Below are 25,462 nucleotides of genomic sequence, written 5' to 3'. Positions count from 1 at the left end.
CTCTTGTTCCTGTTGATTATTTGCGGTATTATCCCAATATCATAATATCATGATTCCAAAATTCAAAACACTCCTCAAATAAATAGTCAACGCATTTCGGCCTTACAACTTCTGGCCTCCTCAGGACATTGGAATCAATACCTTTATATTTAGTTTGAGATTTATATGTTCTTATTAGGGAGACCTCTCTCGGCTGGAAGAATTTCTCTCAGCTCTCACCATTACCTCAATTCTTGTGCCATTGTCTCTTTTCTATTATTTGCTCTAGCCTTTGATAAAACTGGACCGCTGTCTCCCTATGTGCGATACAACTAGCATTTTTGCCTTCGTTTAACTAGCCAACAGGGAGTGGCATCACAAATTGACCATTTTACATTGAGAAAGTACAGTTTCACATATCTATCCCAATAGTTTTCAGGCTTACCCCAATGATCCAAGCCACATAAATGTATCAGGAGCTACAAGGGGTAGCGTTCAAATGTGCGTTGTATGTACATTCGTATAGCAACAGTAAACCATTTATACAACAACAAATGAAAACTGTGGGTTCCAAGTGGGCTACACTTAGCTTCTCAACCAGGACAATGAATGAGCGGGAAAATCAGTTGCGGGGGGCCCCTCACCATGAGTACAGGACCAGGTCATGTGACAAAAATCCACCGCTACCACTGCACATTAAGAGCATCACTTAGGTTTCCCTCCATATATGGCAGTCAATTTCTTTGGGCTGAGATAGGTCTGGTGGAGGTAATTAAAGGGAATCACTTTAAACCTGGTATTCTGGGACACTGTCTGTGGGCAAGCCAGTACATTCACCCATAACCAATCTGGAACTTCTCAGTCCAGAATATCATCTCATTGCTGCCCGAGGGTGTTCAACTCTTTCCACACCATCCATATTGAGGGCTCCATTTAACCATTCAAATAGGTGTCTGTTCTTTCCCAACGACAGCACTAAATGTTGGATGTTATGTGTCCAAGGTTCATCTCCCTCATCTCCCAAAGAGCCCTAAAGGTCCAGGCTAATGCCTCATAGGTGAGTAATTGCACAGGAGGCAAGCCATGTGCCTCAACAAGCAGCACCTCCAAGGGTTTCATTGTGGTGGCTTTGATCCAGTCACAGACCGTCACCAATCCTACCTTTGTTCACCTTTCTATTTGGGCCACTGAGAAGAAAGTGGTGGGATCTCCACGTGGTAACCTCACCAGGGGCAGCGAGGGGGCTCATTCAATGGACACTCCTGTGGTGATCAGAATGTTGGATAGCTACAATGGTAGTACAATGTGGGGATGGAATGGTCGGGCAGGGAGAATGTTGTGGGCGTAGTTGCTGCAGGGCGATTGCTGGAGGATGTCAAGTTGGCGTTGCTCCCTTATGAAGAACCTTGTTTTTGATTAAATTGAGTTGGAAACAAATTCGTCTTGGTAGCACATTCTTTTCTCCACAATGGCAATGAGCGGGAGAGGAGCAACACCACTTTAAAGTCACATAACTCTGTATCTATTTTGCGTTTCTGCCGGCAAACTTCATGAACAAAAACGTTTACCGGAAGGAGAGGAAGGATCGGTGTAGCTGGTTTGCCACGGTAATTATCATACTTGTCCGAGGAGTACGTTTTGGAAGTGCAGGTACGATAAATCTCCCATGCATGGAGCTGTGCCCGAACATTTATTGACATGCACAGTGAAGTGCACTTCGCCCGTGGATCTGTGCACGAGGCCTTATTGACGCGTACAGTGAAGTGCATTCCGGGTAAAAATAAGCCCTAATGCCTACAGACAAAACATAAGATTACGTCTTGGCAGCCATCTTTGTTGTTTGGGAGGATTTGTTTTTACAGCTTTGGTTGTACAGCAATAAATAAGGATATTCAATCCGACTTTCCCTTCTATCTTGGGTGTTCGGTGATGCTGAAAATACTGAAAGATCATCAAACGTCAGTTGCGTTGTACGGCAATCGGTACAACCATTTACTTTGACTCAGCGCATTCGGTGATACGCACACCCAAAACCCGGAAAACTATTATTTTGAAGGGATGACACGCACTGGCCACGCGCACATACTTGCAGCAGTGGAACTTGTGGCTACACGTGGAGTTTTATTGATTTACTTCTTATTGTGGGCTAGTTATGTCTAGCATTCAACCACCACCTTTTTTTTTGGCTGAGCAGGGAGACCCACCTATTCCATGGGAATTCTGGTTGGATTTGTTTAGGGCATATGTGGAAGTATTAGAGGATGGGGAATGTACACCAGAAAGACATTTGTCCTTACTAAAGCACAGATTAGGTGCAATAAGTCTTAGAGAATTTAAAAATCTGCCAAAGTTGGACAACGTTGATGAGGAAGATGTGTCTAAATGTGCTCTCAAACAGTTACAAGAAAAGTATGGTAGGAAAATTAACATAGTCATGGAAAGTTATAAGTTTTACTCAAGAAGGCAAAAAGAAGATGAATCAATTGACCAGTATATGGCAGTGTTGAAGGGATTTGCTGTAATTTGTGCATTCGAAAACATGACAAATGACCAAGTATTAAGGGACCAGCTATTGATGAGAACTAAATCAAAAACAAAATTCAAGAGAAACTATGGTCTTCCAGTGAATTATCTTTAAAAAATGCAATAGAAGTGTCAAGGAGTATTGACATTACTGAGAGATGTATACAGGCAGTTAGGAATTAAAACAAAGACAATGATACTGTATATGCTATAGGAAGTCAGAAGAGTGGTAAGGAAAAAAAGGATCTTGCGGTTGGTAAAACTAGAGGGCCATTGTGTTTTCGATGTGGAGCTAATACATATTTAGCTAATTCTAAATTGTGCCCTGCCATTGGGAAGACATGCAATGTGTGTAAGAAGAAAGGACATTTTTCACGTGTGTAAAAGTGGGGGAAAAAAAGTAAATTGTATCGTGTAGGATCCTAATTATTAGGAGCTTGAGTAGGAAATGCGTGATGTGGTATGAAGTGTGAAGTGCGAGAACAGCAAAGCGAAGGATATCCAATTGCCTAAGTGTACATTAAGCATAGATGGAATACAGGTCGAAGCTATGGTGGACTCCTGTGCGTGATTTATGTGAAAGGGACATTATAGAACCAATTGAAAGTTCTGATTGGGTATCTCCAATTGTAATGTCCTTGTGTGGACTTAGGTTCTTTAAATAATACTATTTGGGTGGATGCCTTCCCGTTACCAAATTTGCAAGAATTAATGTCGTCCATTGGTGATGCAAACATTTTCTCAACAATTGATTTAGCTAGTGCTTATCAGCAAATTCCGCTGGCATGCGACCTCTAAGCACTGCATAGCCTTCATAACACCTGGTTTGTTCCAGTACAAAAGGGATGCCATTTGGTTTAGCCAGTGCATCCTCTGTGTTCCAAAGGGAATTATCTAGAGTATTATCAAATATAACTGGTGCAAAATATTTTCAGGGTGACATATTGATATTTGAGAAGGATAAAAAGGAACACGATTGCTTATTGAGGGAAGATCTACAAGCACTTATGGACAATGGCTTAACTGTGAAAGAACAAGAATGCAAATTTGGGAAACAACATGTGGAATATTTGGGTCATGTAATTTCAGAGGATAGCATTCGTTCGAAAATGATACATGTGAAAGCCATTTGCGATGCTCCAGAACCCAAGAGCAAGGAACAGTTGGTATCCTTCTTAGGGTTGACAGAAGTTTACGCACGTTTCATAGAAAATTACGCATCCAAGGTCGAGAATCTTAGAGTGCTATTAAGGAAAAAAGCAACATTTAGCTGGGGACAGAGACATACTGAAGAATTTGCAGCACATAGAAAAGATATTGTAAATGCATCATACCTAAAATCGCTTGATTAAGATGTAAATTGTATCATTTCTGTGGATGCTAGTGGGTATGGCATTGGTGCTTTCTTAGCCCAAAAAAGGAATGGGAACGAGTGGCTGGTTGCATTTGCATCCCATACTCTAACACAAGCAGAGAGAGACTACTGTTATTGAAAGGGAATTACTAGCTGTAACAACGTTTTAGGATGTACGTGTGGGGTCACAAATTTAAGATATATACGGACCACAAACCCTTGGTAAATATCTTGAGTCCTGGAGGTGGGAGAAATCTTACCCCCAGTTAGTGAGGCTCGCCTCAAAACTGCAATTGTACCATTAGGAGATTATACACTTGCCAGGGAAAGACAATCGGGTGGCGGTTGATTATCATGGTTGTCTTTGACAAATGAGAATTGTGAGGAAGTGGATGATAATGAGTGTGATGTGGCATTTACTTATGACGATGTGGTATTTATTGAAGATCATGGGATGGAATTAGAGTTTTCCGAGGATAAGTGGATCAAGGAAATGCAAAAAAGATGGAATCTTAGCAAGGGGTAAAGGAATTTCTTATGAAGGAGTGGCCATCTGAGCAATAGCTTCAAGGGGAATGTAGTACATTTTGGAAGATCAAGGATGAGTTATCCATATGCAATAACATCATCTTGAGGGGTGATAAAATAGTATCTCCTTATGGCATATGTGAACTTACTGTCAGGTCCTAACATGAAGGGCATGGTGGTATAGCAAGTACCAGAAGGAAAATTAAGGAAAGCTTTTGGTGGGCAGGGGTGGATAGTATTGTGGATCCTTGGGTGAGCGAATCCAATGCATGCAAGGCGAGTGACAGGTCTGTCAAGCCAATGGTAGTACCTCTGCAGATTATCAAATTCCCTGAAGGATCTTGGGGGAAGGTAGCGGGTGATTTTATTGGGCCTTTCACCACCTTACCGTCCAGAGAGGCGTATGCCATTGTCCTTATTGATTATTATTCTAAGTGGCCAGAAGTTCGTATGGTTGGCATTCTGACTACGGTTGTGGTCATCGACTTATTGGAGGATGTGTTTTCCAGGGAAGGGATTCCTGAGCCCCTAGTAACAGATAATGGTTGGTAGCTCACATCTAGTAAAGTGAAATTGTTCTTGAAAAATTATGGTGTGAATCACCTAAAGATGTCATTACATCATCCAGAGGGAAATGGTGGAGTCGAAACGTTCAATAGGGTAGTTAAGGAAGCTAAACAGTTGACTCTGAAATCTAACCTGTCTGGGAAGAAGGTTCTTCAGAGTTTGTTACTATCTTATAGAATTACGCCCCATTTGGTGACAGGGAAAACACCATTTGAGTTATTAATGGTAAGGAAACAGTCTTCCAAGATAGTTCTGTAGTGGTTAAAGAACAAAAAAAAGGAGCAGGGGTTGACCAACAGTGATGTTCTAATTAGGGAACGTGTGCTAAAACACCAAGGTCATGTGATGAGTAGAGTCAACAGAAGTTGAACCATGCCTAAACTCGTTGAAGGGCAGAATGTACGTGTGAGGAACCCTGGGTTCATAGAAAAAGGGGCAGCTGTTGGTCAAGTCCTATTAAAATAGTGAAGGTATTGGATGAAGCTGTCAGGCACGAGGATGGTAAAATACGTAATCTGCAGCATATGAGTCTGTGTGAAGGAGTCAATATGCGTGAAAATTGTGATGAAATCCAGGGGTATTTGTTGTGAAGGGATTCTCAGTTGCAACTAGTTGTGGGTCCTGATATTCATTTTGATAAATGTGCTGACTCTGGACATAAGGCAAACAAGTGTGTTTCGCACACCGATGGTACACCGCTTCAACGAGGTCAAAGGGAAAAGAGATTACCTGGGCATCTCCAAGAATTTGTCATGGGTCATTGAGCAATAGTAATGTAATTCGAATATTATTAATCTGGTTAGATGAAAAAATGTAGCTCCTGTAAAGTGCAAATTGGAATATCACTATTTAAGGTACCATTAGTAATTTTGTGTTAGTTTTGGGGGGGGGAGATATGTGGTGATCGGAACGTTGGATAGCTACAATGGGAGTAGAATGTGGGGATGGAATGGTCGGGCAAGGAGAATGTTGTGGGTAGAGTTGCTGTGGAGGATGTCGAGTTGGTTTTGCTCCCTTACGACAAACCTTGTTTTTTATTAAATTGAGTTCGAAACGAATTCGTCTTGGTGGCACGTTCTTTTCTTCACAACTCCCTCATCTGCCAAATTATGCATTACCAGGAGTAGAGTGTCATCACTAAGAGCATGCCATCCTTCCCCATCCCAGGCAGTCACCTAAATAGTCGCGCCAGAAGAGTTCTCTGGTTAAGCACAGCCCCCATGGGTCCTACATTGGTCAGATGTGGGCGATCTAGCCAGAGTGTAATCTGCTACAGCTGAGAAGCCAAATAATATATCTCAAAGTTGACTCTCCCATCCCCCTCTCCAAAATCGTCCATCTAAGAGAGTATAGGGACACCCTGTGATGTCCTCTGTCCCAGATTACTTCTCCCGGCAGTGAAACTAATTGTTTAAAATATGGGATGGGCAACTAGGTTGGGAGGTTGGTTAAATAATAAAGCAACTGGGGCACCATAATAGGGAGTCGGAGCAAGCAGCAAAAGGTTACACATACCCTCTGGGAGTGCAGCACTACCCTACATTACCCCTCGCATGTCTCCTACGGTATGATCAATTTGAATTCCCAGATATCTGAATTTCGAAGGGGCCCAGCTGATCTCTGGCAACATGGTCCCTTTTCAGTCCGAGTTGGGTAGTACCGGGAAAGCACAGGTCTTCGCCAGGTTCACTCAAAGTCCGAATAACTCACCAAACTCATGCAAGAGTTGTAACATGAACGGGACATCAGTGACCATGTTGGACAAGTACAGTAACAGGTCATAGGCATACAGCAATATAAAATGTTCAGTTCCAGTTACCGTATACTCCTACCCCTCCTTGGAGTCTGCGCAGCTCTGCCAGGGGCTCAATGGCAAGGGCGAACAGGAGTGGAGACAACGGGCAGCCCTACCTGGTATCGCCACACACATCATATGAGTCCGACATGATCTGGCCCGTCCTGACTCGGGCAGTAGGGTCATATATAATAGACAGACCCATACAACCCATGAGGCCAACAGCTGCATTTGGATCATGAACGCTTCCAGATAGGCCAAGCTGACAGTGTCAAATGCCCTTTCAGGTGTATAGTCATCAGATCCACCCTGGTATCTTCCTCTTGCGGGAGGTGGGGCAAAGAATACCAAATACATACAACATAGTTTAAGAGATTAAGGGAGGTGCTAAGTTGTGAGATAAACCCACACTAGTCGAGATGGACCAATCTCTGCATGTGTGGAAGTAGGCACATGGCCAATATCTTGCTTAAGATCTTGTAATCCATGTTTAACACGGACAACAGGTGATATGCCGGGGGCACCCCTTGCACGATTGTCTTTGGGAGGGGAGTAACAGTTGTGTCCCTGGTGATAGCTGGCAACTCCTTCCTTTCCAGAGCTCTATTTTACATGGCAGCTATGCAAGGGCCAGAGACCCAGTAAACGTGGAATAAAATTCTTGGTGGGTATGGCCAAGCATCCAAAATGGTGGATGCATGATCTAGCGGCTCAGACCTGGGTTGAACCATCTACCTGAGATCTGTCCCCAACATCGTGTAGAAGCCACATAACTCACCGCAGTGAATTGGAGAGGTGCCGGGATTTTGTGTGGCCCAGAATCGGAGCAGCAGCGCCTTTGAGGGGACAGCAATTGACAACGCCAGCCTGCGGCGAGGCCTCCCCTCCGCCCTATACCGCCTTCTCCCAGCCTTCGAATGGCCCAGCACTGAGGCGTAGGCGGTGAGGGTGAACTGAAGGCAGACGAGGAGAGTCCGGCCCGGACGGAGGCTAGGCACGGCACCCGGGGGCCGTGACACATTGAAGGCGCTCATCACTGTGGGCCCGCGCGTGCGGGAGTCCCACTGATGGACGCGGGTCCCCTGGCTTGTTGGGCTGCAGCCTACTGGTGCTCCCTGGAGGTGTCAGCAAAGGCCTACCCCTACACCAGCGGCCGTGTGAAGGAGCCTGGTTCTGTGGGTGGTGACTTGAAAAGAATGGCATCTCGGGCCTGGCCGGGGCCTGCTGATTGTTGCAGCCCGCTGTGGGCAGGACGGAAGACGCAGAGGAACCTGAATGCAGCAGAGCAGTAGAGGCAGGACCCGGATAACGTACTGTCTCTGAGGCTGGCCCCCAAAAAAGCAGCAAGGTGAGCGTGCTGTGTGGCTGGAGAGAAAGCGCTATGGAGATGAGACGTGCGAGGCCACCCTATGCTAAGGAAAACATTAACAAGTGATAAGGCGCAGTTTCGGATGGGAGGCCCGGTGACGGGGACCAGAGGCGGCGACTGGGGACGAGAGGAGCTGAATGGCCTAAGGGCTGGCCCCCAGCAACAAGGTGCGGGGCAGGACGGCGGCCGGCAACAGGTAGTAGATGCCAGTAATTGCCAGATCTACCTGCCTCAGGGGGGCCCAGGTTCTGACTGACTGTTCCATCCACACCCTGAGGGAATTACGGGGGCGCTAGAGACTATTTTATGCCACTAGAAGCTGGGTGGATGTTACAGATCCCACGCACACCTCAAGGGGGTAAACATCTGGAGCAACGTGTGTGGCCCTCTGACCTTACGGTGACAAATCCTTGTTAAAATGAGGAGCAACAAAACTAAGACCACGGGGGTGAAGGAATATGAACAGCGCCGCTCCCCGCCCTTGGAAGACTCGCCTTCCTCCACGCCACCTGAATGTGTTCCCCCTACAAGAGCAGAGGCATCAGAGGACAAGCTAGATCTTATCTTACGTGAGACACGTGATTCCAGAGAACACATGGAACAGAAACTTGGCGCTATCACCACGGACCTCAATCTGCTGAAAGATGACCAGCACAAATTGTCAGACAGAGTCAAATCGGCGGAACACAAATTGGCCACCTTGGCTCCGGCACAGGCAGACCACGACTCCATGTTGAAGCAACTGCGCAAACAAGTGGAACAACTTCAAGACTGAGCAGAGGATGCCGAAGGTAGAGCTCGCAGGAATAACATCCGGATAGTGGGCTGCTGGAAGGTACTGAGGGAGATCATCCCACACATATATCGAGACCTGGATACGAAGGTAGCTCCTGAGAGCCTGTCTGCCCTCTTCACAGTAGAACGGGCACACCTTGTGCCTGTCAAGAGACCCATCCCCGGGGTACCGCTGCGGCCAATAGTGGCAAAAATACTGAACTATAGAGACAGAGATATGTTACTTTGGGCCACATTGGAACACGCGCCAATCACAGTGGATGGCTCCAGAATATCTCTATATCCAGATTACACAATGGTGGTTCAGCGTCACTGGGCTTCCTTCCAAGAAGTTAAGAAACACCTCAGAGCACACAGCCTTGTATACACATTGATCTTTCCTGCAAACCTGAAAGGGATACATGAACGTTCTCATTTTTTTTACTCCAACGACGGCCAAGGAATGACTGGATCAGAATTTTCAAGGAACGTGGAGCGACCAATAACTAGAGTTTACATCACAGAACTCGGCCGTCAGAATCGGTGCACCCGCTGTTAACAAGACACCGTGCATAATGGAGGGGGAGGTCCGTTCCCAAAGCAGGCGCATAGGAGTCAATTGGAGGCCATCCAACTCGCAACTACTCTGTGGGACCCCAACCGTAGGTCCAGCACGGAATCATCCATGGCCGGGGACTCAGATATTGAGACTGAGGGAAGTTTGGCATTGTTCCCAAATATCACACTGCAGACCGCTCACAACCTATGAAAAGGGAGGGCTTCCGTATTGTTACTCATCCCACTTCAAGGATCCTGTGGACGCTGCTGGAGAGACCCTTGATGTTGGGCATACCTATATGTGTAGCTAATTACTGATGTGGCCTGGGTCCGGACCTTGTTGAGGTGGTATGGCTGAGGTGCAAATGTATGGTTCAGTGTTTCAGCCACTGCACCCCACTAGCGTAAGCCTTACTATCTTTCTGTTTCCACAGTTTGTTATATTAGTTACACTGGTCAAGCACAGTTGTCTATTGGGTAGGGTTGTTACTTGTTATTAGTACACTTCCATCATCACTGATACCTAGGGGGGAACGCAGTAGGGCCACGGGTTTGAAATTGCTTGACTCTTCCTACATTAAGGACAATGGCCTTGAATACCAAATCATACAATATAATTACTTGGAATATTAGCTGGGGACACTATCCAAACGGCACAGGGTAATAGCGCAAATTGCACAGATGTCACGCTCATCTTGCCTTCCTACAAGAAACCCACCTTACTACACCAGAAGCCCTAAAATTACAGCTCAAGTGGTGGGGGCAATTGTTCCACACCTCCTTCTCAGCGTATGCCCGGGGAGCAGCCATATGGAGAAGGGCGGGAATTCCGTTTTCAGTCCAAGATACTCAAATTGACTCACGAGGTAGACATGTAGTACTCAAGGGCCTCCTGGATGGAGAGCAGATAGTACTGGGTTGTTTTTATGCCCCACACCAGGAACAAGATGCTTTTTATGCACGCTTATCTACCATACTGGCAGACTGGGCTCACCTACCTTGGGTACTGGGGGGAGACTCGAATGCAGTGCTGGATGTGCTCCTCGACTGCTCGCACCCGCACCTCCCGAGGGCCGCACCGGTTCGCCAGCCCTGAACATTACGACAATGAGTTTTGGGGTGGGACATAGTGGATGTCTGGTGGTGCCGTAATTTTGACGCAACGGAATAGTCCTTTTACTCCTACCCACCTATGCTCCATTCCCGCTTAGACCGATTTTTGTGTACCACAAGCTTGCAACCCCACATAACTCATGCCACATATTTAGGTAAGACGCTGTCTGACTATAACCCGCTCGAGATCCAACTGAACTGGGGAAGGGTACCCACCCTGATACCAACATGACACCTGCAGCCCACGCTCTTGGAAGACACGGTTTACAGAGATACATTAGCTACTACTATAGACACATATTTGTCAGAAAACACAGACACAGCCACCTCCCCACTGATTGCATGGCAGGCTTTCAAAGTGATCATATGGAGGTCCTACATTTCTATGTGGGTGGGCGCACGGGCTGAAATTCTGAAAGACCTCACACAACTAGAAAATTAGTTGGGAACTCCAGAGCAAGAGGTGATCCTAGATGATACCAAAACAGCGCAAGTACAAATGGCACAGATCCGGCATGCGGAACTCCTAGAGCGCTTGCGAGTGGAAGATTACAGATCTTACAACCAGAGGACACATGTGGAGGTGGACAAACCGGGTGCCCTACTTGCTAAACTAATGAGGCCACAACAATCTCCGCCACCTATATCAATGATACCATCCCCACAGTTGGGTTTAGTAACTAGCCAAACTAGCATTAATGAACCTTTCATCTCTACCATGCTGATTTGCACGTAGGACCGTGACCTGTAGACCAGCACTCCATACATATATTTCTGCACCGCCATCTGCTTCCACAGGTGACAGCATTAGAAAGAGAGGTGCTGAGAGCATCAATCACAACTACCGAGATCCGCGAGGCATTAAAAGAGATGGTATGTAATAAAACCCTTTTTTTGCTTGATTGCTGGTGGAATTTTATGCCACATATGCTAACCGTTTGCTTCCCCACCTAAAGAAGTTGTATAAGAGTTCACCCGAAGAAGGAATGCTTCCAGTTACAACTCGAGAAGCAGTAGTGACCTCGCTTCTTAAGCCGGATAGACCTCCCATGCAGATGTCATCCTATAGACCCCTGTCTATTCTAAATACAGAATATAAACTCCTCAGTAAAGTATTGGCACACAGACTACTCCCACTACTCCCGCGCCTACTACATACAGACCAATGTGGATTTGTTCCATGCTGTGGTACACTGATGAATATCCGCCGACTATTTCAGTTGATGGATGACTCGAAACACCAATATCCGTACACCAGCTGCATCTCTTTAGATATGCGGCAAGCATTTGATACTCACAGCTGGCAATATCTATTGACATCTCTGGAATGTCTCTGGAACCCCAAGAATTTACATGGTGGGTGAGGCTCTTGTACACAGCTCCGACTGCCAGGGCCAAGACAGGAGCGCATATGTCTGCCTCTTACCCCATTTACAGAGGAACTAGACAGAGTTGTCCTCTCTCCCCCCTCTTGTTTGTCCTGCTATTGGAGCCCCTGGCACAACACCTTTGCAGAAGCGCAAATGATTGTGGAATTGCGCTCAAACCCACTACCCATGCGTGCTCTTTGTATGCGGATAATATGATACTTTACTATAGTGATTTGTGGCAAGGTACAGAGAGGCCCGCGCAGATTCTTCTGAATTTACACTCCTTTCAGGGCTCTAAATGAATCCCGATAAGTCATATGCATATTCCTTCCAGGGCACCTGTTCAGAGCTTGCAATCCAATTTGGATCCATGACCATTGCAATAGCACCTGTCTCTTTCCGGCATCTCGGTATTCGCATATATCGGGACCAAACCGATTTGCTAGACAGTAATTTAAACTGGGCGGCTGCATTGCTCCAATCCCAAATCGACTTCTGGATCACGCTACCCCTTTCAGTGGTGGGGAGGGTAGCTCTGGCGAAGATGATAATGTTACCATGGGTGTTATACCATTTTGTGAACTTGTCGCTTATAGCACCACCCTGCGTATTTCGGACATTGAATTCTTTATTGATAGACTTGATATGAGGGAGAGGTCACCGCTGAGTTGGCCTGACGAAACTACAGTTACCCCCAGACATGGGTGGATTGGGTGCTCCAGATTTCAAGGCCTACTATATTGCGGGCCAACTTCAATGGCCGTCCTACTGGCTAGCTGGCCACGCTGTGAAAGAAGGACTTCACTCACCGATTGCTATATCCTGGGTCCTCTAAATTACCCCTCAGGGTCTACTTTGCAACTGCGTATGATATTGGCTTATTGGAAACTAACTACATGTTACACAGCCTCAGCAACCCCCTATGTGCCTAACATACCATTATGCGGGCTTCCTACCCCCTCAGGAACTATCACGGCAGCTATGCTCAGGGTTTGGAACAGCAGGGTCCACTCACTTTATGGGACTTGTTCGAAGATGGCATGTTACTGCATCATTCAGACTTCATGCAAATACATGGTATATCGGAGACTCTCTTTTTAGCTCATCCTAAAATACTATCATGTGTACACATTTATTGGGCACCACAGGGTACTGAACTGGTAACATATGAAACCCTCCAGGCTCTTCATACAATGGGACACGATAGGCATCTTGTTTGATGGCTATATCGCGGGATCTGAGCACAGCTCCACACATCCTTGGAGACGTTGAAGGCCACGTGGGCAACTGATATAGGTAGAGACATTACTGTCAAAGAATGGACATTTCTATTACTATATTCTGAAAAAGTGTCTCATAACACTAGGTTTAAGCTGATTCAGTTTTACCTTTTCCATCGAGTGTACCTCACTCCGCATAAATTCAACAGGATCTACCACACTACAATGGCACACTGTCCTCCACGTCACACCACTGATACCGACCTCTTCCATATGATTTGGGCATGTCCTTCCCTCACACAGACTGGACTGCAATAGGACCCATTCTGACAGAGATCGCGGAGGAAACAGTGGAATTATCACCTGCTTACTTCCTTCTGGGACTGCACTCTAGGAAACATACCTCTAAGGTACATACGTGCTTCATGGACTTGGCTATGCTTTTGGCAAAACGTCAGCTGACGAGGTGCTGGAAGTCCCCCAATGCCCCATCTCTTCTCCTGTGGAGGGAGGAGGTATTATACTGGAGCGAGCCTGAAAGTGCAGCCCTCAAAAGAGAGGAATATACAGGACTGAGGAGAAAACTAATATCTCTAGAGTGGGACTCACTAGTAGAAGCGTTTAGGGCACAGATTGAATCATAGGGCTGACTGCAGTTGGGCAAGTAGTGTCTCTTAAGAAATGCTGGAGGCGATTCTGAGTAGAAAGCCTGAGGCTTCCACATATTTTAAACTAAAGGGTTCACAAACGCCCCTTCATCACACTGGCTGGGAAGGCTGTGGTTCTTAAGGTGATTATATATGTCGGACTCTCATACAAGGAGAGGTACTCCCGAGAAGCTCAGTATTAACTGCGACCCATATGACTTAACTCATAATTAATGGACGGAAGCTGGGTAGGGTGGGGGTGAATAGGATAGGGGATTGTTGTTCAACATCAATGTTAAATAATACAAGATCACTAGAACACACCAGTAGATCTGTTATGGGGACTGCATGTTCAATTATGATCTACATGCAATGCTACTTGGGTACTACACTGTATGATGAAACAGTTGAAACTGAAAACGAATAGAATTTAGTTTTTTAAAAAAAGTGGAATAAAATTATTTCAGTCTGCATGCCATCTGGTCTCAGTGTCTTTCCCCGTGCCATGTCCTGAATGGCCACCATGATTTCTTGAGGGGTAATGGGACCACCCAGCTCTTCTGCTGTGATCAGAAGTAGGCTCCGTACCATCAGGTAACCCAGAAAAGTTTTCATGCAATCTTGTAGTCCCTCGAATCGTCTCCTGAATAGTCCAGTATAATATTCTGTAAAGGTGTCATTAATCTCCACCTGTAAGTGTACTCCTCACCCATCCGGCCGGGACATGCAAGTTATCAGGGCCCCACAGGACCCAGGGGGCACCAACCAGGCCAACAGTCTGCCCACCCAACCCTTATTTGTTCTGGCGATATAATCTTTGTAGTTATGACATTGAAGCTTCTTAAGAATGACATTGTACCATGCCTTGACTTCCACCAGTCGCAGTCTGGATTTGGAGTCAGTGTACACGCGGTTCCCTAGGTCATGTTTGGACTTGCCTAACGACACCAGTTTGCTATCGAACTCCCTCTGGATGCACACCGTCAAACCCATGCAGTGTCCCGGATTGACCAGAATGAAGGCCCCTCCCTCAACAAGGCAGTCCGAGGCTGTACCCAGCCATAATCAAGTTATATGTAAAATAGTCTGCTATGGCCTCCTGGAGGCCTTCTCGGTATGTGTTTTCTTCCAGGGCCAAGGGTGACACACTGGGATCGCCGGCCTCATTGCACCTGGATTTCCAGAAGGAGCAAGTAGTGGTCAGAAATAGTTAGCCCCAGGTACCTGGTTTGTCGGACAAATTGCACAGGGTTACAGAATACAGGACCTTATCTAGGTGGACATGAAGGGAGTAAAGGCTGGAGTAGAAGGATTAATCCCTCTCCCCACTGTGTTGTGTTCTCCAGATATCTTCAAAACCCCAACTGGTTGCCCGGTCTCAAAATCCCTTCGCAATTGTGTGTGTCGGATCCCCAAGGAGCAGTAGGGTAGAGCGGGCCTTTGTTGTCACTTTATTCTGCTGCTTTTTATAGATGAGGGTTTTCCTTGTCAATCTTGTGTTGATCATCCCCTTCTTCTTTTTGTTACTCCTTAATAGAATAGCCTCTTTATCACCCTTTTGACTTAATGACTTGTAGCCTTTGACTGCTCATATTTAGAGAACTACTATATTCTTTTATTCAATACTCCATGAGAGCACATTTGTTTTCTAGATCCCTCCCCTGTATGATTTTCCCTGCTAAAAACCAGTCCGTGGTCCCCAGTTAAATACCAGCCCCCCTCCTCTGTATTGTTCACTTTCTCATGTGCTCTCTCTCGCTCTCTTTTGTGTGCTTCTCACATTTCAACTGCCCCTGTGTTCCATGTTGCTCTCTCCACGTGTGCTGGATTCCTCCTGATAACGCAGAAATGAAGGTTTTACATTTATTAGCGCATAAACGTAGTGCCGCAATAATCAAGTGTGACTTTAACCGAACTAATAAAGATTGTACGGGGACAAATGTGCCCTCAGAGTAGTTCACCAACATTTATAAGCGTGCTTTATATAACATGATGTATTAGAATTGTACTAATCTGACATAACCGTAAACGTGTGCTATGATTTGCTTGTTTGAAATGTTTTAACTTAGCATAACTTTAGTGGAGGCTTCGGCCTAGTTGCCTTGTCTCATGGTTTAGATGCTCGTGTTTTTCTAATGTGCTAATAAAACGTGTATTCTTGCTTGAAGCTGTACTTTTCCAGTTCACATGCTTATCTTTAAGGTTTCGTGCCAGCCTGGCATCTTCTTCTTTGCTCCAAGGTCAATCTGCAGGTGCAGACAATGGAAGCTCTGAAAGTGAGTTAATTGGTAAAATATGTTGCAACTTACGTTCCCGACTCCAAGGATAATGTATGCCTAGGTAGAAGCTTGTGAATTGTTGTTTTTGATTGGACAATTTGAAGCCAACCTATGAACCCTCCAATGGAAGACCCTACTGGATTTGAACTGTTGTTTATAAAAACCTGGTGCACAAGAAGAAAGCAGCCATTAGACATTGGACATTTGCCATTTGTAGGACATTGCAGCCATTATGGCCCATCTTGCCGACTTCGTCATTTTGCCATCTTCTACGATGCCAATTGATGTTCGATGAGACTTTGATGCTTTCTCTAATCGAGAGAAAGAGACTTTAAGTAATTCTCGCCCTAGAGACTTTAACTTTGATTTGCCCCTTTGCATAAAGTAGTAGTTTTGTCCTTTTATCTTGCCGCTGTGAGGCAATTGCCCCGTCCACCCTGCCCCTTTGCCCCGTCCCATGCTGATCGGAAACCGGTACCTGTGAGACGAAGACTTCCTTGAATGCTGATTGAATTTGGTAAATATGAAAGGAAAATGTACAATTGCATTGTGTTTCTTTTTAGGTAACCAACTGCTGATTTTTTATAAGAGCCCTAGTTAGGGGTTTTCCAAATTAATGTTGCTAAATTGTTTTTGCATGAAATCCCACATGCAGATGCTAATTTGAGATTAGATGAGGATTCATTTGTTGCACGATGCAATTTGAGACCTTGTTATGCTGACTAATGTATGCAATTAGCTCATTACAGATTATAGTTTTAGTGGTTTGCGTTGCTATCATCGAATGCATTGTTATTCAAATGCTGCATAGATTGCATCTTTTTCGCCGTTATGGACAGCTGTTAATGTTCATTTACATATATCATTTGATGTTGAGACACATTTATGTCGTGCTAGCTTTGTTAATATAGGGAAATAAATTCATTAACTTTGAATAAACTGGTGTGGTTATTCATGGCCGGAAGGTCATGGTTCGCCGAAATGTTTTCTGGATTAATTGTGAAGTGTTATGTTGATCAGGGGATTGCTTATGTTCGTTATTGATTATTGATTTGATTAAATTGACTAATCTCGGGTGAAGAGAGCCCCACTTGGTCAAAAGATTCATCGACCCAAGAGCGTCCAAATACAGGTAATTTATTAGGTCGGAACGCTCTATCACTCCTCCTCCCCCCGGCTTTATTTACACATTTTATCTGCCCCTACTCCCTGTTGCATCGCCCTACCCACTCTGCTGTTTGTATCTTTTTTAAAGTTTAAATTTTTTGGAGGGCCCTGCACCTGCCATTTGATGCCAGGCACTTTGCTGCATAAAAGTGCATTTGCGCATTAAAATGCATTTGTTTTGTTTAGCAATCTAAGTTTGTGTCAACCACCATCATGCCACATGCAAATGCATAACAGAATGATGCATCAATGAACAGGACCCACATCATTGCACCTTTTTTCTTCTTTTTACAGATGTTGTACAACATTGGCAAATAGCTTTGTCGTATCAAAAAGTTTTAGAAGGTGAAACCCACTTGCTTTGCCAATGCTTGCTTGCCTTAGCACTTTAAAAAATGTGTTGGTTGGTAAAGTGTGTGGTGTAGCTTATACAAAGAAAGTTTAATGTGATGTGTGTTGGTTGGGGGGGGGGGCATTGTAGGTGTCTGTGTCTCATTCGGTGAGTCATGTGTTCATTATTTTGTTCTTTGGTGATCAAAAGAGCTGCTTAGAGTGTTGAATCATGAAGACCACCGAGAGGGAAATGCTGCATTAGTGTATGACAGGGACGTGGCTTGTATAGTTGTCATAAAGGTGGATGCAGTGAGAAACTATTTTGTCTTCGGTTGGAGGGCTTTCTGAAATTAGGTGGTGTTGGCCTTCTTGATAACTTAAGTGAAAGAGAGATGTGCCAATGTAAAAGCCTAGGGATTTGGTGTTAGTTGATAGGACGGGCAAGAGGACGACCTCTGTTGTATTTTGTTCAGACATTTGATGATCTTTGGTTGAAGTTTGACACTATTGATGAATATGAGTTATGCCAATTAAAGGCTTTACATAAGGAAATTGCTGAGTATTCAAGACTGAATGTGATGTAGTCTCTGTTTCAGATGTTGAACATTCCTTTCAGAGCATTCTTAGAGATAGTTATGACTCGTTTGCATATTTGTGGAAAGGACAGCCATCTCTTGCTTTGCTAGTAACATATCACTGAGTTCCATATACATGTTAAATATCTTTTGGTAAGGTTGTAACAAAAGGTGATGCAAAACTGACTAGAAGTGAGAGCAAGGGAGGATAACAAATTGCTATCAGTTCGAGAGAAATGAGGCAAACCTTTTATTTTGTGGAAGGTATCTGAGAAGCCCAACAGTGGAACTACACATTGGAAAAGGACGTTGAGGTTAACAGTGTGACAAGCCACTGATACATCAATGAGGACAATAAATAAATGTCTTTGCCTTTAAATCTGTTATCATCACACATTATTGCTTTCAGGTCCAGAAGAAGACATTCAGGATATCGTTGGTAGGCGGTTGAAAGTTGTCCGATTGTGTATCATGGGATGGGATGTGGAGGGTGAAGATGGAATTGTTGTGAGAGTTAGTGAGATCAAGGTTGTTGAGGATGGTTTCAATTTCTTTTGCGAATAAGTTATAGATCTTAATTTTCTTCTAGATGAAATATGAAATGACTGGTGCTGGGAGGAGGTTAGTGCAGTGTTTGATTTGAGGAGTCCCTTGCATTGTGTTTCAGCTTCATTGGTGCCATTTCCTATATATTTTGAATTGTTGTAGCGGACAGCTTGTTTGGATACAACACACTAGGTTTACAGTGTGTGGTGTTGAATATCATGGACTAAATATTGTCTCATAAATATGTTGTGTCCTAAATGCTATGTACAATAATATGTTTCTATTGGGGTTAATAAAATAAAATCTACAAAGAATGGGATGATATTTTTTAAAGATATCTAGGACACCATATTTAACCATTTACAGAGCTCGAAAGGCTTTAAGTGATCTGATAAATGTGGAATGCATTTTGAGGTACATGATAACTTGTATGGAATAATCTAGGTATTGGGAGTACAAGGGGAGGTGAGGTTCGATCAAGGCCGGACTGTCCTTACTGGACATCGGGCATTTCCCCAGGAGGCTGGAAAGATGGGGAGATGGTTTTGTTATTGAGAGGCCAGTTTATTACTGTGCAGCAGTTTTAAAGGCACTACAGAGTTGCTCGCGTATCCAACAGTTTTCAGGCAACAATAAAAGTGGCAAGGTAACTCTAGTGAATAATGTTCCTGCTGGAGAGAGATTGTAGTTTTGTCTAGTGGCAGTTATGACTCATCTAAGGTAGGGCAGAGGATTAATAGGCCTGCTGCAAAGATTATGTACTAAGCACATGACGGAGTAGTGTGTTATGTGCATAGCTCAGTGGGATACTGCTTTTGTCAAAGAGCTCCTTTTGTTACTGTGCAGTTCATGAGTTACAATCATACTCTAGCACAGTGAGCTATGAACTGCCATGAAAAGAACTGCATGCAAACAGCATGTACAGGTTAGATAGTTATGTTTTTTCCCAGTCTTTGATTATCCTTATTTTGCTAGAAAGGGTTTGTTTAGATAGAAATAAGTTGTTATAGTAAAGTCAATCCTAACCACTGTGTTACATTTTGAATCCTTAGTTTATGCTTCCTCAGTCCGAGCACTCGCTAAAAATGCCTACCAGCATCAATGACGTAAATCCTACCCTTTGTCAACATTTTCTATACAGTGGTCTACACATGTATGATTCATTGTCTCTATATGTACGTGCGATGTAAAGTTCTCTAACAACCTATGCTGGTAAGAAAGGAGCTATAAAACAAAAATACATGTTAGAGAGGGGGCTCTGGAGAGATGAGAGGCACTGTTAGAGGGTGATGGTGAGACATCATTGAAGAACCTCAATAAAGATTGCTGTATCCTGGTGCACTCAAAGGCCATCATTTACTATGCTTTAAAAACTAATACAAAAGAATATATAATGAAAAATGTGTTGTAGAATGAACCATTTCTTTTTTTTTGGTGGGGGGACCCCCAAGCCTCATTCTGGTGGTCAGGCTCACTCGCTATGCATCCTATGGTGGCAGGTCAGACAACATTTTCCAGGGCTGCTTTGTGTTGCCAATCGGACCCTGGTTTTGATTTCCCTAAAAGCTAAGATATGCCCCTTCACTGCCAGATCTGTACAAAATCAACCTCACAGTGTAAATAAAACCCACCCATGAATCAAGAGGAAACATCGAGCTAAATGACAATCAATAGTGATCAGGTCGGCAGTTTCAATGAGTGCTGCGAGAAGGGCAGCCCTTGAAACTACAACATCCACAGTGCCCTTCACCTGCGCGTGGCAGGGTACTTGTATTCGGCGCTACGAAAGGTGCGTGGGCTTCCCGCTGCGTGGGACATATCAGGCCGGTGGTTTCAAGGAGTGCGATGAGAAGGGCAGCCGTGAAAGTACAACATCCAGATTACCCTTTACCTGCTTGTGGCAGGGGACTTGTAATTGGCGTTACTAAAGGCGCTTGGACTTCCTGCTGCGTGGGACATATCAGGCCAGTGGTTTCAAAGAGTGCGGTGAGAAGGGAAGCCTGTGAAACTACAACATCCAGAGTGCCTTTTAGCTGCTTGTGGTTGTGGACTTGTAATCAGCGCTACTAAAGGCGCTTGAGCTTCCTGTTGTGTGGGACATATCAGGCTGGCGGTTTCAAGAAGTGCGGAGAGAAGGGGAGCCCATGAAGCAACAACATCAAGATTGCCCTTTCCCTGCCTGTGGCGGGTGACTTGTAATTAGCGCTACTAAATGCGCTTGGGCTTCCTGCTGTGCGGGACATGTCAGGCTGGCAGTTTCAAGGAGTGTGGCGATAAGTGCAGCCAATAAATCAAGAACATCCAGAGTGCCATTTACCTGCTTATTGCGGGGGACTTATAATCGGCGCTACCAAAGGCGCTTGAGCTTCCCACTGCAGTCGGGCAAAGACCAGACCAAGACAAGCCCATCATAGACTGGCAGGGCAGGGCTACCCCTTTTATTTGTGTAAACTGGTTTTGTTGGTAATCTGCTTGACAGGAGCTACAAAGGCCTCGGAAATAAATTCATTAACTTTGAATAAACTGGTGTGGTTATTCATGGCCGGAAGGTCATGGTTCGCCTACATTTTTTCTGGATTAATTGTGAAGTGTTATGTTGATCAGGGGATTGCTTATGTTCGTTATTGATTATTGATTTGATTAAATTGACTAATCTCGGGTGAAGAGAGCCCCACTTGGTCAAAAGATTCATCGACCCAAGAGCGTCCAAATACAGGTAATTTATTAGGTCGGAAAGCTCTATCAGTAGATGGTAGCAGAGGACGGTTACGCCCTTTGGGACCCCACTCGAGAAGTATATGGTGTTGAATTAACGGTTTCGCCCTTTGGGACCTCACTCGAGAGGTAACGGTTACGCCCTTTGGGACCCCACTCGAGAAGTTTGAATTAGATTTTTCTTGGGTAAAACAGATTGAGAGAATGATGATGCCCTAAGTCCCCCGCGACTTTCCCGGGATCTCGGAGCTTGCGAATGGAGAGAATGGAGGTGTGAAATCGGCGTTGGCGGTACTAGTGATGGTATGAGTGAAGTTAGGATTTTGCGCTTGCACAGCTTATTGCCGCAGATTGTTTGAAAAGGTTGCGAGGATTTTAGAGAATAGCGGAGGTGCGACTCCGAGTGTGAGAGTAGGGAAGTCGTCGAACTTCATGTGCATGTGGCGCTTTGTGCAGAAAAAGGTCCACGTGGTTGTTGTTGTTGAGACGGGCCCTGCGAGGTCAAGAGACTCCGGAGTATGTTGAAAAGTGTATGAGACACTTGTTTTATGTTGTGGTCTGGTCGGTTTAATAGGTTGACCGGGCGTGGTCAACGAGTCGGTACGTGTGTTAAGGGAGTGAAAGAAACTTCGACTTCGGGCTTTGACAAATTCTAAGTGCACTAGAATAGATCACTGACAAGTTGAGAGCAGAGTCTGCGGGTCAGAATTTGCTTGCGAAAGTGGGGACCGAGAAAGATGGAATAACTGCCGAGGCTAGTGAAAAATCCCTAAGGTCCTGAAGCGATGGTGTTACCCTTCCTGTAGTAAACCGACAGATCTGTTTTATTATTATTTGGTTGCTCGTGATACATGCTAGAAGTTGTTACGAGAGGAGCTGAGTGAAGGAGGACAAGCCGCGAGGCTTTGTCAGCCGCAGAGTGTGTGAGTGTGACGTCACTAGGAGCCGCGCTGGGATAGGTTGGTTGCAGAGAAGGGTCGCGCACGGATTGGACGCAGTCCGTGGGGCTCGATTGGAAGGGGAAAGGCAAGCGAAGAGTATTCCGGGAATTAAAGTCACTTATTGATTACAAATTTTGTGAAATAAAAGACGAGAAAATGAAACTTTTGAAAGCATTAAAGAGTGCGATGAAGGGGGAGTCTTACATTAAAGCGAGCGTAGGAGAGGAGACGCCACCCGAAGGTACACCAGCTTACATTGTAATGGAGGAAAGGGGGGTAGCTCCGTGCCTTTGGCTAAAGCAATGGCACAAGCTGACAGAGAGACATGGGAGCGTAGCGTTCCCGATCCATGGGACATTCAATATAAGGATCCTAGAGAATTTGAGATTCGCGATGTACAACATGAAGGTACCTCCAAGGCCAGCACAGTTTGAGGCTCTAGCGATTTGGGAACTAATGGCTAGACAGCAACAGCAAAAGAAGTTCGAGAACAGGATAAGAAAGGTAGAAAAGACACTAGCGGACGCTAGGTGGGATAATGCACAGAAGGTGTGGAGGACAGATATATTGCAGGGGATAAAATTGTTTCCCGCAATTGCTAAGGAAGAAGAGGCGACAGGCAAGAAAGCTACCTGTAAGACAAACAGGAGGTGTTCCAAAGATAGAGAGGACGAGGAAGAGTTAAGGAGAGAAGAAGAGTCAGAGGATGAGGAGTTCATCATGCAATTGCTGAACGACCGTCCACCACCTTATGTAGAGAGTGAACAAGGTCCAAGTACCAGTTCTGCCCCTCCGGCACCGGTATAGAATAATGAAATTCCGAATTCAGAAACGCCATCGGGATCTAAGGACCCGAGTTTACTGTTCACCCCGCAGATACCGCAGGTTAGGAGAATATATCCAGATGTGCCTATATTGAAAACAGCAGAAAATTATCAGCCGCAGGTCCCAAGGTACTACAGCAGTGACAACAGTACGGGAATGATTCTAGATCCAACCGTAATGGGAGTACAGAATGGTCGCAACCCAACATTGGCACAAGCTGAGTCAACCCAGCTTTTGATGCCTCAAAAGCAGATGCAGGGGGGAACCGCACATGCTCAGATGACGGGGAGTCAGACGGGCATGCCGGCAATGATGACCCATAGTGTGGGAATGAACATGCCTCAGAACATGGGGAATGGACAGAATCCAGATGCGATATCCCTACCCATTACTGTAGGTCCACCGGTACCTTTGTACATTCAGCCTAACTCAGGTATGAGTGGTCAAGGATCAGTGGTGCAGAATGGGACGGAAAGGAGGTGCATAGAAAACACTCCAGAGACAACTCCGATAGCGGCTCTGCCAACTGGATCTGGGTCCTTGATGGAGTTTAGTCCCATATGTGCTCAGTCAACAGTGGTGAGATCGAGTCCCCCACTGATGATACCGCTATCATCGAACACTGAAAAGTTGCCGCAACCATCAATGGCAGTCGATGTGAATGCTACACTGATGGGGTTGAATGCGCAACAGCTGACGCAGTGGTTCAACAGTCTGAATTCCACACAAAGCTCAGCCAGTGGGAAGGGAGAAGACTATCTGAATAGGGTAAGGTTGAACATGGAAGCAGAAGAATTGGTGGAAGGGACTATGGGTTTGAATAGGTTAGAGTCCTACTCGGAAGAAGAGCTGAGGTATCTATGTCCCAGGATTACGAGAGAAGTGAACAAGGTACATAGAAGGTTGCAAGAAATAGCTGACAAAAATGGGGTTGAGATAGACAAGACAAAACACTTGAGCAGGAGCTATAGATTGGATTTCGGGACCACAGACTTTGAACACATGAGGTCAGCAGGCATGAAAACGCACCTTAGAGAATTGCTGCAGAGTGCACAAGTGTGGAGGTGCTTAGACAAATGGGAAAGCAGATGGGCAAAGAAAAGGGAAAAGAGGAAAGACACTGTCCCAGAGCACAAGGAGAAAAGGCCACAGAGTAGTGATGCAATAACCATGTTACCAATGAGGGAGACAGCAGGGGGAAAATTAATACATGTACCGTGGCACAGAAGCGACATTCAGTCTTTTACGGATGATTTTCCCAAACTGAGAGAGAAACCGATTGAATGGTATCAACAGACTGATAGGTTTGTGAAGCTTGCGAAATGTCTTTGGGAAGACCTGAACACCCTCTTTGAGATTGTGGTTCCGGCAGATTTGTGGGAAGACTGCAAAAGGGCTGTAGGTTGGCCGACAAGTGAACCAGAGAGAGACAGGGATACGGGTGCACCATCACCTATGGTAATGAGCTTGTACTATAAGGTGATTGAGCATTTGAAGACGAAGGTTGCCACAAAAAATGTGGATTGGCAGAAGATTGATCGAACTGCCCAAGAGGCTAAAGAGTCGATTCATGGTTACTATGAGAGGTTGTTGAAGGCGTTCAAGAACTACAGTGGCACGGAAACAATAGAGGCGAAGGACATGCTTCATTTTGTGTTTAGATTTATGGAAGGGCTGAGACCAGAGATAAGTCAGATGATAAAGACGCATTTGATTTGTTGGCAGTCGAAACCTATTGATGAGGTGTTGAATTATGCGAAATACTGTAGCGACGAAATTGAAGTGAAACAGAAAAGGTTGAAAGAGAAAGTGATGATGATGCAACTTAAAGCAGCTAAGACAGGTTTGCAAGGGTTGCAAGGGTTCCAACAGCAGATACCGCAGCCGCAGCCGCAGGGAAATATGGTGTTTCAGCCACAGGCGAGAGGCAGAGGCAGAGGAGGCTTTGGGAGTAATGGTCCGGATTTGAACACAGTTGCGATTCCGAATGGTGTGCAGGCAATGAAAAGGGTGATGCCGTGTCACGTGTGCGGAATCGTCGGGCATTGGAAACGCGAATGTCCGATGGTGGTGCAGGAAGGTGCAGGTGTTGGTCAGCAAAACAATGATGTCAATGCATTCCAGACAATGAGGGGACCGAAAATGAGAGGTCCAAACCCAAATTTCCAGACCATAAATCAGTTGCAGGGATTACAGCCCATGCAGCCGCAGCAGATGCAGATGCCCCGTATGCAGATGACGCAAATGCAGCCAATGCAACAGCAGTTTCCCATGGTACCTAATC

Source organism: Pleurodeles waltl, chromosome 6 (genome assembly GCF_031143425.1).
Source record: "Pleurodeles waltl isolate 20211129_DDA chromosome 6, aPleWal1.hap1.20221129, whole genome shotgun sequence".
Taxonomy (NCBI): Eukaryota; Metazoa; Chordata; class Amphibia; order Caudata; family Salamandridae; genus Pleurodeles; species Pleurodeles waltl.
Note: the sequence above shows the minus strand (reverse complement) of the source record.